The sequence below is a fragment of the Acomys minous genome (assembly GCF_964271855.1).
Source record: "Acomys minous genome assembly, chromosome: 1".
Taxonomy (NCBI): Eukaryota; Metazoa; Chordata; class Mammalia; order Rodentia; family Muridae; genus Acomys; species Acomys minous.
The window spans coordinates 46,059,726-46,071,269 of record NC_140483.1 but is presented as its reverse complement, the minus strand read 5'-3'; positions in this window follow the sequence as shown (position 1 = coordinate 46,071,269).

Below are 11,544 nucleotides of genomic sequence, written 5' to 3'. Positions count from 1 at the left end.
AATAATCTATGATATCCCTAGCAGCTAGTCTACTGATTATTAAATATGCCCTCATCGCTTATAAATAATGGAATTGCAAATTTGATCTTAAGGTACCAGAACTTATGCAAGAGCTAAAAAGAAAGTAAAAAGCACCATTTGAAAAATATGTTAACTTACTAACTATCATTAGAACCCTATTAAAAGACACAGATAAGACCATTGGAACTCTTTGTCCAGTAGACTGAGGGAGATTTAGGAATGAGTCAGGAAAAATATAGAAAGGAGTTTTGAGGCAGAACATGAGGTTATAGACCTCAGATTATTAATGTTGGAAATAGCGAATAGACTATATCGAATAACACTGCAGTGATTTTTTAAGCCCTGTTTTTTCATGTGAGAAGATTTCTGTTGTCACTTTTTTTTTTTAATTTAGGCTTCTGAAGCAAATGGTGACATAATTTGTTGGCTTTCCAGATTGGCTATCTTAGAAAAAAATTTGAAATCTTGAGAGAGATGTTGTCATATGCCAAGCCAAGCAAAGTAAAAGATAATGAGAATTTACTACGTGTTTATGCATCATGCTTTGATGAGTATGTATAAAATTATAGCCATCTTTATGTCTGCCTCAAGGACTAGAATAGTCAGCTTTGTCAGTGAGTAGAATTTAAAATAATATCAAATACCTCTCCAAGGACAGGACCATTGCTTATGCATTCCTGCAGCCTATTCTTAGGCTTTTAGGAAGCACTCATATTGGATTATCTTGTACTATTCTACTTACTTCTGGGAAATAATTTTTCACTAGTCTAGAAGTGGTTTTCTTTTTCTTGTGAATGTTATGATCTAGATCTTACTTTGGTTCTCTAGAACACATAGTCATCTTAGCCTTCCAACTGCGATAACCTTTACTTTCAAACAAGCCTTTGATTTGTTCACTGAAATAGAAATAACCATTGAAGGCAAATCCTCTTACCTTATATCATACTTTCATATTTTCCTTTTATCATTTTCTCCCTAAGCTCCCAAAGCATTTTAGGATTGCATTCTTATCCTGTCTCTCAATTGTTTGCAATGTGTATCACCTTTGAGTTGAATTATACTAAAAAATCTAGAAGTGAACAAGGACCATCATAGACTTTAGCTCACTGTATGGATTCCTATTTTTTATGACATTTCTGAGATTACATTTTCTGTTTACCCAGAACTATAACAAGGTGACCTGGTTCTTAACATAGTTGACATAAACTATACCTTTGACTTAATAACACACTATTTCCCCTGTTTTAACAATTTTATTTTCTTCCAAATTTACTATAGTAAGCTAGAGCTAGACGAAATATATTTTCCAACTAGGGTATTGTAGTCACGTGTCTGTAGGGCTCTCCAGAACAATAGAACCAGTAGGGGAAATTAATATACTCAGAGACAGTAAAAGATAGCAGAGAAAGGAAAGGGACAAAAGAAGGGACAAGAGGAAGAAGATAAGAAAGGAGAGGAGAGGAGAGGACTGGGTAGGAGAAAAGGGAAAAGAGTGGATGACAGGGTAGAACATAGTTTATTATGGGAATTAGATTATGTAAGTGTAGAGCCTTGGAAGTTTTACAAGATTAATCCTCTAATATGAGAAACTGAGAGAGCCAATCATGGGCCTAAGTTAAAATCAAACATCCTATCGTAAAATAATATCCCAAGACCCAACACCTGAGAAACATCTGGGTAGAAGACATAAAATGTCAAAGCCTGAAAATCTAAAGTTCTGAAGCTTAAGGACAAGACAACAGTGTCCTAGTTTAAGAAAGGAAGTTCTTTTACCAGTCCTGTATTTTTTGTTCTGTGTATGTTATTGAGATATTGGATATGTTTTCCTACATTGGATACAGGTAAAACTCCTATTCCCTTTTCTGATTAAGTTAATTTTTTTTCCAGAATAATCATATACATACTAAGGATAACATTTTCCCATCTATCTTTTACCCACACACTTCATATCTAAATTATCCTTTATTCTATGTGTACTCTGATTTTGACAGATTATATTCAATGAAATGCAGGTTGAAAACAAGGTGAAGACTTAGTCACGGAGCTTACGAATTTAGAAAAGCATAAATAAAAAAAATAACCTTTTTCTCCTATTCAGAATCACTAAAATGTTTTAGTGATTACTAAAATATCAATTAAGTAATGAACATGGCTTGGTTAGCAATTCCTTCAACAGTTACAACATTTGTTCAAAATTGTTCATGAATCTTCATAGTTCTTTGAATATTCTGAAAACACTGCTGGACACACAAGGCTTATTAACATACCAGAAAGTAAAAATATAGATTATTCATCAACCACAAACTGATGATAAGGACCTACTGTAGAGGATTTTGATTTTAAAACATGGCTGCTCTGTCAGAGATCACATCCAAAGATCTACTAGTTCTATGTGATCTGGTTGGAATGCAGACACACCCTTAGTACACACCTCTAATCCCTAAAAATGAAGATAAGGTTAGTTTTTAGGAGGAAGCCACCGTTCTGAATGTGATGTCTAAATGATGAGAAGGCAAAATGACAAATCAGATAAAAATTGACATGATGAGTCAAAGATAGGATACACCCAACTCTCATGAGAACACCACAGAGAGGCTACTTCAGGGCAGTACATGGAGAAGGAGGGCTTTTGTGTGTCCGGCAGTTTTATCAAGATAATTTTACAGCCAGGTTGCAGAGAGAACAAGGTAGATGCAAGTGAAGACAGAATGAGCCAGAAAATGAGAAGAAGCCAGAAGATTAGAACACATTGCCAGAGTTAATATGAGGCTAAGCAGAACAATTTAGTCAGAAACTGAGAGCAGCTGAGTTGAATTAATCAATTTGGAGAGATTTAGGCTAAGTTGAACCAACAAGTAAGAGTTCAGAAAGAGATAAAAAAGAAATGTTTGAAAACAACTCTCAACTCTTCCGTTTTGTTTGAGGATATTAAAAGGTTTACATCGAGTGCCCAAAATAGTCAGAAGGAAAACCCAACGTGATAGGAGAAGGAGGAAGCCTACCAATGTGGCAGAAAGAAAATATTTCAAAGGACAGGAGCCATGTGACAAAAAGCTTCAGAGGAGAAATTTTCCTGGAATCATCCACAGAGAAAGCAGCATTTCTTCAAGTTCAGCTGGAAGCCCCAATAGCCTCGGGAGATTCCTGAGACGTAGGAGCCTAGGAGACACTGAATCACATTTAGTCACCCCAAAAGATAATCGTAATGATATGGATAGATTTTTCCTGCATTAAAAATGGGAAACTCCATTTCAGATTTCTAAGCCAGTCCTCAATAGTTCCTGCCTCACAAATGTGTGTGTGTCATATTTCCTGGGCCAGAAGGCTGAAGGTGATGCTTGAAAGATTTAGAGAGCTATGGGTTACTGTTCAGACAGCAAATGGTCTATGTCATTTATTATTATTATTATTATTATTATTATTATTATTATTATTATTATTATTATTATTAGTATTATTATTAAATTAGGACCCTGCTAATATGCACTTCCTGTTTACTCAGGTAAATAATTTTACTTCTTCTCAAGTTTCTGATAGGGTTGAAGACTAAATAGTTGAGTTTAATAATTAATCCTAGTTAGTTTTAGGTCTAGATAGATGTTTTAAGTTGATTGAGATGAGATATGGTAGAGATTGAGTTAGATTCAGAAATTTAGACTCACTGGCAATTCAAGATTGCCAAATAGAAACAGCCAAAACACTATGAATGTAACATAAATGTAATCCCTAAATGTTTGTGGTTCTTTTGCTGTGTGTAGTTTATTATATTTAGGTGTAATAATACAAATGTATATGTAAAAAAATAAAAAATAAATAAAAAGGGATGTGTAAAAAAGGCAGAGATTAACAAAGAAACACACAAAAAAATACACTGACAGACTACTCAGGTAGGGGATGGATAAGTATGAACGCACCTATGTCCGTTTCCTGGTAGCACTCATCCCCAGTGCCACGTGGTCACACACTTTAACTATCAGGGGCAGACAGAACTGAACCCATAAGTTTCTCATTTGACCTTTGGTGTCATTTAGAAAGAATGAATAAGTAAATGGCTACTAACTCCCTATATGGTTTGCTTCCTATTGCTGTGCATGGGAGAAAAATATTTTTATTCACAGAATTTAAATTACCTTTAAATAAAGGGATATCTTTGTTTATAACAGAAAAAAAAGATTTTATGGAATAGACACGTTGAAAAAACCATCACAGTACTTAATGTAACTGTGGCCACCACAGGAAGTTCCTTCTAAATTTCAATTGCAACTGTTATATATAGTCAACATGTCCAGAAAACGCTCAATTACAGAATCAGTCTTATCAGAAATAAATGTAGAAGCCCATTGAAATCCTGAATATGTATCAGTGGTATGATGTACAAATTTTAGTTTTTATATCCATCTGCAAATTTTTTTCTTGTGGTCAACATAAATTTTTAGTTGTTTATTCTGTTTAAGTGCTAAGGAAATCTATTCTAAAATAGTCTTCTTGTTGCATAACGAGTTCAGTAGAGAAATGAGTAGAAGGCAAGATAACTAGAATATAGTTAAGTTTATAATACAGGCTGTCCTGAAATTTTCACTCTACCTCATTCAACTCATTCTCTGTTTCAGATGTTAGTTATTTAGAACTGTTTAATTTTGAAACACCTTGCGAAGTTTAAAATGTATCACTCAACTTTTGTGTAGTTAATCCAATACTAGACTGTACCCATATACTATTGAACAATAGTTTTTGAAAGTCACTAAGAGTTTGTTGACTTAATTTGAATCTTAGATAGTTCATAGACTCTCCTCTCTGTATTTTTTTCCAGGAGAATCTGTAAATTCCACTACATAAAATAAAACCAGCATTTACACCCTCTTGTTCAAGCAATACCTATGCATCTCATTTGCACAGATAAGTTGAGATGGGGCATAACTAGGGCATTCAACCCTACTGACTAGTGTTCCTGGTATTAGAAGGTACTCTGCACACTACTGGAGGAGAAATGTGAATACCAACTTTGCTATTCATCTTTTGGTCTACAATGGTGACCTGCCAGTATCATACACTGGTACAACAGTGGCATAAAATGTGTAGGAGGAACCAGACACTGACGGAACAGATTTAAGTCTCATTCTTTGCTTAGAAATCTGTTCCTTTGTAGGGGCCCAAATAAAATTGGGGAAAATGGTTAAACAATCTAGGAATAGCAGTTGTGGTCCAGTATCTAAATGTTTTTAAAATTCCAGGCTTGAGGACAGTCTGAAATGCTGGACCAATTGTGATTGTAAGCTTTCTTCGAAGCAAGCTGCTGCAGTCACAGATCTGCTGTGTTTTCATATTGTTATTCACCACCTGTTTCAGGTGGAGAATGGGTCATCTGGGAAGCATAGATCCTTGATTCATTCTGGCTTGGCTTACAGTATGCCACCCACTCCAAGTGTTTGTGTGTGTGTCTTTTTGTAGATGTGTATGCATTTGTATACATGTGCATATACTTGGTCATTATGCCTTACTTTTTATGTCTTTTTACAATAACATTTAGGTTACAGGTAGTACAAAGGACACTGGGTAGGCTGAGGTAAGATGTTAGGGGAGGAGGGCTCCCCTTTCTAACTACTAGAGGAGGGAGGGAAAAGGGATGATGAAGGAGATGGGATCAGGAGGTGTGAGGGTAGGGGCTAGAATAGGGATGTAAAGATTTTTCAAACTGCTGAAAAAGCAGGTAACTTGTATTACTAATCCCACTACATGTGACTAGCTCTGAAAGTGGCTGAGATATGAATGTCTACGGATAGACAAGGCTTCATGTTTGTCGTAGATTCCCTGTAACTTATTATTAGATGCCATTCTTCATATGGCAAGAATGAAGATTTGTTAGTGTCTTACTTCTGCTCATTGTAGAAAGTTTCTGATCTCAATTGGTACAACATTTCAAATTGTCCCACACAGGACTCCTATTAAGCCTGGAATTTTGCAACATTTAGAAAATGGAGCACAAATGCTATCCCTGGCTTGCTTAACCATTTCCTCTAATTTTCTTCCAGGGGGACCCTTCAAAAGTATTATTCTCCCTAAATCAGCCTGAAGAAACATTAAGAGAATGATATCTTATTTTCCTCTAAAGGGTGTTGGGGAGGTTTTTGTTTGTTCTCTTGGCCTACAGTTACTTATTTTGTTTGGAAGTTGGTTATAACATATTATTGGTCTTATAGAGAGAGAGAAAACTAGGTTGGATTATGGGATGTCTTTCTTTTTCTTTATGTTTTATCCATAGGTAAGGAGATATGAGCTGAAAAGAAAGAAAGGAGGATATAGAAAATTAGAGGCATGATAGAACAAAAGGTAGATTATTGAATCTACTCCTCAACTCAATGCCTTAATTGTTACAAACAAATAAGGTTATTCTTTAACTCCTTGGTATAAAATTTTGTATAATGATGCAAAATAAGTGTAATTTTGATAAATTGGTATAGAATTCAAAGCTAAGATTATTCTTCACACTACACTACACTACACTACACTACACACACACACACACACACACACACACACACACACTTTTCTATTCTAAGGTGATGTATTATACCCTTCCACTCAATTACAAAGTTTACTTCCAATATCTTGAAAGGAGTGTTGTAGGCTATTTAGGATAATTAAGTATTGCAAGCTAATTGTTAGTTGAACAAATCATGGCCATGTCAAATACTAGTATGATTTTATCACAAGAATATATATATTCTTGGTCTAACAGATAGATATGATACTATAGATATATAAAGTAAAATAGTTAAATAAGTTCTTCAAAAGCCTCAGAGACCTACAGAATATGGCATTTAAAGAAGTTTGTATTATTCTAAGATCCTTTGACAATAAGACAAGTTAACTCCTGACAACACCCAACCTATCTCAAAGAAGACGATGAGCATCAAAGAACTTCCTTTTGGAGATGGCTTCAAATGTGTCAAACCAGCCACTGGGGAAAATATCCTCGTTTCTTCAACAGACAGAATTCTGCCTAAAAATGGGCAAGCTTGAATGTAGGCAGAGTCGACAGCCAAACTCTGCAAAGACAGGTAAGCAAGTCTTCAATAGTTCCTGCCTCACAAATATGTCTGTCCGATATATTGGGCCAGAAGGTCGAAAATGATGCTCCAGAGTTATAGAGAGTTTTGGGTGACGGTTCAGGCAGTAAACTGTCTCTGTCATCTTTTCATTTTGAAACCTGCTAAACTGTACTTGCGGTTCACTTAAGTGATTAAGTTTTCTTCCTTCTCAAGTCTCTGATGAGGTTGAAGACCAGATAGTTTAGGCTTACAATTAAGCTTAGTTGGTTAGATGCTAAGATATTTTTAGATCTAGATACGTGTTTTAAGATAATAGAGATGATCTATGATATATATTGATTTTCCTTCAGAATTTTAGACTCAGCAAGATAGGAAAGATGTTTACTTCAAGTTTGCCAAATACAAGCAGCCAAATCACTATGAATGTAACATTTATATATTTTCGGGTTCTTTCATGGTTATTCCTGCTATATTTTGCTTGTTTTATTTCTGTGTAATAATATACACATATATGTTAAAAGAGAAACATAATAAAAATGGAAAAAAGAGCCCAAGAACCTGGAAAAGTTAATATTCTAATTCATACTTTTACTCACTGTTCAAAAATCTTTTGTAACAGTTTTAAAACCATTTTTTTAATCTTATAATCAAATCAAGTTCCACAAATTGTCTTTCCATAGACTTTTTAATTGTGAAATAATCTTTGTCTTTTGTTGTCTTCTGTGGTTTGAGCCTGTTTGAATTTTGCATCCATTTTTCTACAAAAAGAAAAGAAAGAATACAAAATAAAAATTAAAAACTTGAAAGAAAGAGTGAAACAAACAAACAAACAAACAAACCCACTCCTGGTACTCCTTGAGGGGCCAAGAACATGAGACTGTATAAGCCATGGATTTAGTGGTAATTCAAATACTGTTAACTTGCTAACAGAATGTAGCAACAGAATGACTCCTAAATAGATTTTGCTATGCACATAGATCAAGGTCTTCCTCAGCCATCATCAGAAAAGCTGCCTACTCCTTTAGAAGATAGGAGCTAATATAAAGACTTTTACCTGGACAGTGAACTGAGAGTGAGAGAGCTTGGAGCACTGTGTCATAATTGGGATGTCTCTGCTCAAGTTTCAGGGAACTATGAGAACTCACACAGATGTGGCAGCATACACAGGCCCTGCACAAGTGTAAGTCAAATGGGATTCCAGTGCTGAGAGGGGAAGTGGAAATGTGCTACCATCCTTAGCCAGGAACTACCTACAGTCATTAACCACCCTCAAAGGACAAATTTGTTTATTCTAATGGAGTTTAACTCGGTATATAAATCAGATTTATGGAAAGACTCCATGCCCATAAGTAGATGGTCAACACAAAAGAATCCCAATATCATTTTTGAAGATGTTTTGTCTCATACCGCTTTGTTTGGACATTTTATGCATTTTAGATCTTTTGCTTATATATTATGATTTTTAAATTTTGTATTTATTTGGGTTGTTCTATACATCTTTCATTTAATTCTGGCTTTTAAAAAAGTCATCTTTTTTTTTTCTAAAGAGAGAAAGAAGGTGTGGAGTTGCATGGATTGTGAGGTGTGGAATTACTAAGAGATGAGTGGGGAAACCATGATCAGCATATACTGTATAAAAACCATTTTCAATAAAAATATTAAGAGATCAACTGCATGTAATTCTGTTTGTTTTGATATTGTATCAATTATATCAGCAAAACACATACAAGTGACCCTGACTTTTCAAAGCTTTGTAGCTACTGAGCCTTTGTTTCAAGAAAGATCTTGCTGCATTGGTCCTGAGTAAGTTTAATTACTAAAGTAATTTTATAAACTTAAACTTGTACTCGTTGGAAATACTTTTTTCTGAGCAACTAAATCATTGAAAGTAATGACTATTTTCCTGTATAGACACATTTACAGACACTGTAGGGACAACTTGAGGGAAACACAGACACAGGAGCCACTGTCTATCTACTTTAAGACAAATTGTTCCATGTCCATGTTTTAAAAAATCTAAAATATTCCTTCCGCTTGATATCACTTGAAAATATTTTAAGTCTCACTTATCATTTGTTATTATAGTATCTTATGGCTAATTGAAAACCTTGAAACATAAAAATATATTGTTTCATTCTGTTTTATTTTATATATCATAACTGCATTATTAAAATTTGAAGTCTTCAGGAAAAATTAGATGATGTTTCATTCTATTTTTTCTCCTTTATTAATTTATTCTTGTTACATCTCAATGGTTATCCCATCCCTTGTATTCTCCCATTCTTCCCTCCCTCCCATTTTCCCCTTATTCCCCTCCCCTATGACTGTTCCTGAGGGGGATTACCTCCCCCTGTATATGCTCATAGGGTATCAAGTCTCTTCTTGATAACCTGCTGCCCTTCGTCTGAGTGCCACCAGGTCTCCCCCTCCAGGGGACATGGTCCAAGGTACTCTGGTGCCTCATTCTATTTTTTACAATACCAATACTAGTATTATGTACTTCTTAACTGATTAGTCACTGGTCCAGTGAGATACCAAAAGCTTACTGATTAAAGTGACAGTTTAATCAATTACTTTATTATATGAGGACAGGTGTCATGGAGTGTAAAAATGGGTGGGCCAGAGCCCTGTAACAAATGCCTTTTAATGAGTAAAGCCATCACCTCCAGTCCAATTTATTATGCAGTTTAAAACTTTATTTTTACAATCACCTTGGATGTGTCCTACAATTTTACATGCAAAACACTTAAAAGTATTGGTTGTAATTAATAAAATTGACAAATTCCTGCAATGGAGCAAAACCCTCCATGTTTAAGCCTAAGAATAATCATAAGAAAGTTAGAATATTGGGGGATCAAAACAGTATTTTTATATGCTAATTTTATTCGTTTTAATTTTGGCAAGAGTTGTCATTGTATAACTAATACACATTGAACTGTTGCTTAATCTAAAACAAATCCTTATTAAAGTAGAATTTACTTTAGAAAATATTTATTGTACACCATAGACTACTGAGTGGATTATTGAATACTTGGGTTATAGAGAATTACAAATGCAAACTTAAAGCACTCAAAACAATGAGCACTGTTTATTGCCATCTGTGTATGCCTTTGGGGCTACCAAAAATGATGGGAAGTTCTTGGTGGCTTATAAGTTGGAAATATTTTCCTATTTTGTGCACCATGTTGCAGGTGTTTATTAAGTGGAGAGCATTTGGAAGTTCAGTTCTCAGTTTTCATCCTTCTGGGAAAATTTATTGACTATTTTCCTTCTGAAAACTCTTTACTTGGACTGTGAGGCACATATGGTCTGTTTCATTAGAGTTTCTGCCTTACTTTCTTTTCAGAGAATCACACTGTGCTAATCTCTCTCTCTTCTCTCTCTTCCTCTCTCTTTCAAGGGAGAGTGCTAAAGCTGCTCAGCATTGAGCTCGTTTCTGACCATTCTTCTTTCTGTGTTTTCTTGTCCTGCTCATGATTTTAAGTATAATCCATGATATTAATGATCAGTTATTTCCCAGGGCTCAATTATTTCTCAGACATTCAACTAAGAATCTTTAATCAGCATATCAGCATTTCAAATAATTTATATCTCTACCTCCTTATCGTGCCCACAATTCAATTCCCAAATGACATCTTATTTGATAGAACAGTTGAGTGATTGGTCATGTTAAAGTCTATGATATAATCTTTGATTCTTTTTTTCACATACTTCTCCAATTGCTTAAATAAATCAATATATTTGATTATAGAATAATATAGCCAGGACCTTAATATTTCATCTCATCAATGCTTCATCCAATTTAGTCTCTTAAGGTAAACTTTTCTATTGGTAGTCAAGTCTTCTTATTTTTCTGAAAAGTTCCATGTAAATCCATAAGCATTCTGACTCTATTCTTGGCAACCTTGGCCCACTTCTGCTGAAATTTTATTCACACAGAAACACCAGGTATGTTTCTCTAAATCTGGAACTTTAGCCATGCCATGTCTATCCTTTTAAAGTATACCATGTATAGAATAATTCCATTTATCATGGAAACTATTCCAATACTAGTAAATTAGAAGGTAATTGAAAAATCCATGTATTTATAGTTTGGAAGTTTTATACATGCATGTGTATTTTAATCAAATTTCTCTTTCCTTCAAATTCCTATCTTATTTCCTACTTTTCCATTCCAAATTTGTGTTAACAATTTGTTGTTGTTTTACATCTACTGAGTCTACCTCGAATTGCACAGGTGTATGACACCTTCTGAGGCTTGGAAGACGTGACTAGGGATATTTGTGGCCATTGTAAAGGGTGGTGTTTCCCTGGTTGCTTTCTCCCCTCATTTATTGTTTATATAACAGAGGGCTACTAAATTTTTTTAGTTAATTTTGTATCCAATCTCTTTGATGTATGTTTTTTATGAACTGTAGGAGTTCTCTAGTAGATTTTGGGGGTCACTTATGTATACTATTACATCATCTAGCAA